Genomic DNA, 6032 nt, shown 5'->3' with positions numbered 1-6032 from the left:
TGGCTTCCATTCTGAAAAACGCGTTTAGATATTCTATTTACAATGAGATGCGGACGGGAGCTGGTGCCACTTGGACCCGGACGTAACGTAGCACTACAAAATTACGTCGGACTTAATAAATACTGAATAGGCCAGGGTCACCCCGCTTTCCAACAGCACATGCTTAGCGTCTCCTGCGTCCTCTCGCCAAGGCAGGAATCAGATGGAGGCCACGATCGAAGGCCATGGCTGCCGTCATCCCCCCTTGTTTGGCCTTCTGGCCCATCACTTCCTGATTCTGAATCCATTCCAAGCATTAGTTTTGCACCAAAAACACTCCTTGGGCTAAAAACGGCCATAGATGTCATGACAAATGTGATGAGGTCAGCACATTTTGGGCAAGTGGGACTGGCTATGGCAGTTTTACTTTTAGCCCAAGGAGTGTATTTTGTGCAAAATGAATGCTTGGAATGGATTCAGAATCATGAAAACCCCCTTTGACATGTTACATGTCACATGCTACTTAAAGCAAAAGGAAGGGTATAGGGTTACAAGAAACCCCTAGAAACAAAATTGCCCAATACCGACAGCCGGTCAGCAAGTGGATTCATGAATATATATATAGACAATATTTTAGGCCAATGAAAAACACTATATACCAAATTCCCCACCCGTCCACCTCCACTGCCCGACTAATTCCATCTCCCGTGAGTTTTAGCGCATTGAAAGGTGGATATAGACTCCGGCTCCCTGTGGCTGATACAGACAATAAGGCTCTCTGACTTTACTTTCCATTTGGCCAAGACACAGACCATATCACCGCTCAATATAATCAGCTAGTGTTTCCATTTGGCCAAGACACAGACCATATCACCGCTCAATATAATCAGCTAGTGTTTCCTTTTGGCCAAGACACAGACCATATCACCGCTCAATATAATCAGCTAGTGTTTCCATTTGGCCAAGACACAGACCATATCACCGCTCAATATAATCAGCTAGTGTTTCCATTTGGCCAAGACACAGACCATATCACCGCTCAATATAATCAGCTAGTGTTTCCATTTGGCCTAAGACACAGACCATATCACCGCTCAATATAATCAGCTAGTGTTTCCATTTGGCCAAGACACAGACCACATCACCGCTCAATATAATCAGCTAGTGTTTCCATTTGGCCAAGACACAGACCATATCACCGCTCAATATAATCAGCTAGTGTTTCCATTTGGCCTAAGACACAGACCATCACCGCTCAATATAATCAGCTAGTGTTTCCATTTGGCCAAGACACAGACCATCACCGCTCAATATAATCAGCTAGTGTTTCCATTTGGCCAAGACACAGACCATCACCGCTCAATATAATCAGCCAGTGTGTCTTCGCCAGTCAACAATAAGAGCAATAAGAGAGAGATAAGATTAGATGCTCAGGCAAGAAGTCCCTGCCTGAGCATTTAGCTCATTTAACTCGCCCAACTACCAAAATGAGTCAGACCTCAGACTCTGCAAGAAGCTAGCCATCTATGAGAGGGTCAGTGTGTGTGTGTGTGTGTGTGTGTGTGTGTGTGTGTGTGTGTGTGTGTGTGCGCGTGTGTGTGTGTGTGTCTCGCTGGAGACAATCTGGCAAACCACTGAACGAACCTGTATCTTTGCACTTTCCAGCACCAGCTCCACTACATTTCTTTCACATGATGGTTCATACTTTTTTGCTTTAAAATATTAAACTTCTGTTTCATAATAAATGGAAGTCAAACAGTCTCTTGATCGAGGGTGAAACCGTGCCCAAATCTGGAGACGTTTGTCATGCATAAGTCATAGGCGACTGATGCCATACAGTAAGTGACTGACGTAACGTTACTGGCTTATACTGCCAAGGCTGCATGGCCACATGGGAAGCTGCGCCGTTTTGCTCCTAATTCCCTAGTTTCAGAGTGATGAAATATCATGAAGAACATGAGTATAAGTCACGTCATTATACTGCATGGGGTGGTGTGCAGAGAGGGGTGCCTCTGGGAGAGCTTCCGGTTGGGTTGGTGTCTTCATATAATAGGTCCTCACTAATAATCATGATATATATATAAGGCACGATTTATTTCTACTCAGTCTGTGTCTCATAGGAGGGCTGTGGGCAGTTTAGAAACCGTCTTCCAGTGACATCATCATTAGGCAGATTATTTTTTAAACAAGATTTCTTTACAATTTTTTTTTTGGATTTTCATTATCGTGAGAACGATGGCTTCCATTTTCGCACTGCAACTTTCCAGGACTGGAAAGCCTGCAGTTTCTATTAGCTTCTAAATCCCCATCGATGATGTCACTGGAAGACGGTTTCTGAACTGCCCACAGCCCTCCTATGAGACACAGACCGAGTAGAATTTTGTTCTCATGATTATTAGTGAGGACCTAGTATACGAAGTACAGGTTGAAAAGTGGTGAAGTGGTCCTTTAAGCATTTTGTCATACTTTAGCTAAAATGTGGCGCAGACTTCGAATATAATTATATTCTTTCAGAGCTAACGTTTTTAACTCAAATCTTGCTTCTGGGGGGGTGTCCCTGGAACAACACATTTTCAGATGGAGGTCGGCGGCCAATTACATATATTTTTGGAGGTCCCTGACATGAAAAGGTTCGAGCACCACTGACATAGAAACACGAGGTTTTCAGAAAACTGCTAGCATTTAGACGGCATTTGTATAGAATTGTCCTCAGGTCTAAATGGGTTAATTAATTCTGCCGTCTGCTGCATCCACTCCACACCGTTCCTCCTCACATATAGGCTATAGGCTACTTGAATTGTATACTTCCTTCAGCACAGACACTCATCATGTCTCGCAGTACATAATCCCCCACTCGCAGCAATCCTTCAATTAGAGAGCACATTATAGAAGAACACTCCTCCGCGCACTGCAGCGCACACGCTTGGACAGGATGACGGATTCAGATGCTTACAAGTTGAATCACTGGGGAGGAGGGGGGAGACAGAGATGGAGAGACACCTACAGGGAGAGAGAGAGAGAGAGAGAGAGAGAGAGAGAGAGAGAGGCCCTTGCAGGTTACCGAGCAGCGAGCTCAGCGGGCAACCAATTCTTATCCACTCCTAAACGCATTCCATTCCACATTCTTGTTTAACAGCAGCTCCCTGAATGCCGTGGCTGCATTCATATACAAGGTACTCCATAATTAATTGAGAAGTTATGAGTGTTGGCAGCAGCTGTGGCAGGAGGGAACATGCAGGAGAGACGGAGAGAGAGAGAGAGAGAGAGAGAGAGAGAGAGAGAGAGAGAGAGAGAGATAGAGAGATTGATAAGTGTAGGATGACAAGGAGGAGAAAGATGATTAGGAGGATGGAGGAAGGGGAGGAGGAGATTGTATGCATTTCGGAACTGAAGTAACTCCATCAAGTGTCCAGATGTTTGCACTCTTCGGGAAGTGAACGTGTCTGGGTGGTATATACGTACTTTACCAGAACAAGTGGACACATTTCATCTACATTAAAAAACATTCAGTGTAGGGCTGTTCTTATAGCGATTATTCATTCAATTACACATTTATTTTCTTTGAACAAATGTAGGCTACTTTTTTCTTTAATGTTCATAATGTGACTAGATCGTTTAGTCGGATTAACCATTTTGCATGTAGATCCAAAATCGATTATTAATAATCAATTAAGTGAAAATATTGATTATTCTATTCATTCATCTATCCTATCCACACTTTTCCTGGGCTGTGTGTGTACGTGTGCTCAAGTTCCTGTTGATTTCATTGGATATCATTGGTCATCTGACCAGTTTCATTGGCTTTCATTGGATCAAATCGACAGGAACCGGAGCACACACAGCCCAGGAAAAGTGTGGATAGATCTATCCGTCCGATTGACCGGTGCACCCCCCCTAATTCAGTGATTAAAATGTGTCTGCATGACATCCTTGTATAGCGTGCGGTCCACTGAGTCTCACGTCTTTTACACGCCCAATTAAATGAACACTGGCTTTTACTGTGCAGGTTTATGTCACCTTCATAACTTTTATCACAACCCTTGCTCACATGTACATAGGCCTACATCATCTTTTACTGCATTACTAATAACTAACTAACTGCTGCAAAGCCTGCAGCGCTCCATTCCTAGGGGGATTTCTCTTTCATCCCCTGTGCAGTATGCCAGTGGTTCTCAAAGCGGGGGTCCTTGAGGGAGTTCCAGGTGAGAGTGTACAAATGGAACCTTCCATTTGGACACTCTCAGAGTTAAATTAACATTGATTTTACAATAGAAATGCCATTATATTGGGATCCGTTGTCAGGATATTCAGGAGGACTCAAATGCAGAAAATAGCAGGCAACAGGGCAGGATGCAGATAACTCAAGTCTTTACTTAAATTCCCAAAAGGCAGAACAAAAGTCAATACCATAGGTATCACATAAAAGGCAAGGCAAAAGGCAAAATCCCAAAACTGGCAGTCAGCTTCAAAGTCCAGGATCAGACAGGGAAACAGGAGGTTCAGGCTGGAACAGAAAACAGGAGTTACGACGACAAACTGACGAAATGGAGATGTTGAAGTTCACTTACTTTAACTAATTTAGAGCAACAGCCAGCAGGTGAGTAGAAACAGGCAATAGGCTGAATACTGATTGCTAGGAATGCAGGGGGGCGTGAACACAGAGGCCTGCAGGTCTAGGGAGGATTCCTGACATCCGTAGAGTAATCCATGTCAAACTGGGGGGGGGGGGTCCTTGAAATTAAACGGGCTGAGAATAATGCCGTCAAGATCTTCTTTTATGAGGGTCCCTGGCATATCTCTTCAAATGGGGGTCCACAGGCTAATTAGTGTCAATTTATGGGTCCTTAACCACTGGGTTTAACCCTGTAAGACCCGGATTAATTTCTACTTGCAAAAAAGAGATTTCAACCGTAGCCTACAACTACTTTTTACTACTAGGACTTATCAGAGGAAATTATGTAAAAAAAAAAAAAAAATATATATATATATATATATATATATATATATATAAATGTTATGCACATTTATAATAATTATTAAAATATTAATAATATATTAATAATTTACATTTGGGGGATATCTTTGTTCTATAGGCATTCTAATGATCACAAAACAATTCTTGAAGACTCAGACGCTGAGTTATCTGTACTCAGATTTGAACCCATGACTTTGTGAAGGCGAGGGCCCAACCTAGAGCTGTGCAGACACAAGACAGCAAAATCATTCAAGAAGGCAATAAGCGTGAAAGTCCAACATCTTAACCACTAGACCAAAGGGATATCCCTCAGGACCGGGGGAGATGTTAGACTTTTGAGGCCATCAGGCAGAGGCTGTGAGCCACACATGCTCATAACACGTTAAGTCACAGATCAGCTTTGTAACCATTTTTTGTATTAACAATACAACCTGCTTATGAAATGCTGTAATTGTAGTGTGGTATAATAAATTAACACCACACCTACCATCAGTTCCCAGGACTTCCAGCAAACTTGCAGCACCAAACCAAGCTAATCGTCATACACTGAGTGCCCAGATTTGAATCCATGACCTTGTGTTCCAAAGGTGGTATAGCGTCACCCTTTGGCCAATGGTTGTGGGCTTTGCATGGCATTGGCACGAAAACCGACGGTTCAGCCAGAACTGCTATTTTTGGCTGAAGGAGAAGGAGAACGGAGAATAAAAAAAAAACTAACAATAACAATAAAGGACCTTGCTTGGTCCTTTAAAAATCAAACAGTAACATAAGACTCTCCACAATTGGGATTGGACCCAAAAGTCTAGGAGTCTAGGAGTGTGCGACTATGCGTGTGTGTGTGTGTGTGTGACGTGTGTGTGTGTGTGTGTGTGTGTGTGTGTGTGTGTGTGTGTGTGTGTGTGTGTGTGTGTGTGTGTGTGTGTGTGTGTGTGTGTGTGTGAGCGATTTCCGTGTATGTCTGTGACTCAAAATGTCATGTACGACGCGTGTGATTCAGGAACACAGCGTTATCCAGAACAGTATACACCATGAATGATAAAGGTACGCTGATAGTGTGTGTGGAGCAGAGGTATAGCCG

Source organism: Protomyctophum bolini (assembly GCF_963924005.1).
Source record: "Protomyctophum bolini genome assembly, chromosome: 19".
In the NCBI taxonomy this organism is placed as follows: domain Eukaryota; kingdom Metazoa; phylum Chordata; class Actinopteri; order Myctophiformes; family Myctophidae; genus Protomyctophum; species Protomyctophum bolini.
The sequence above is the reverse complement of the archived record's forward strand: the minus strand, read 5'-3'. Positions refer to the sequence as shown.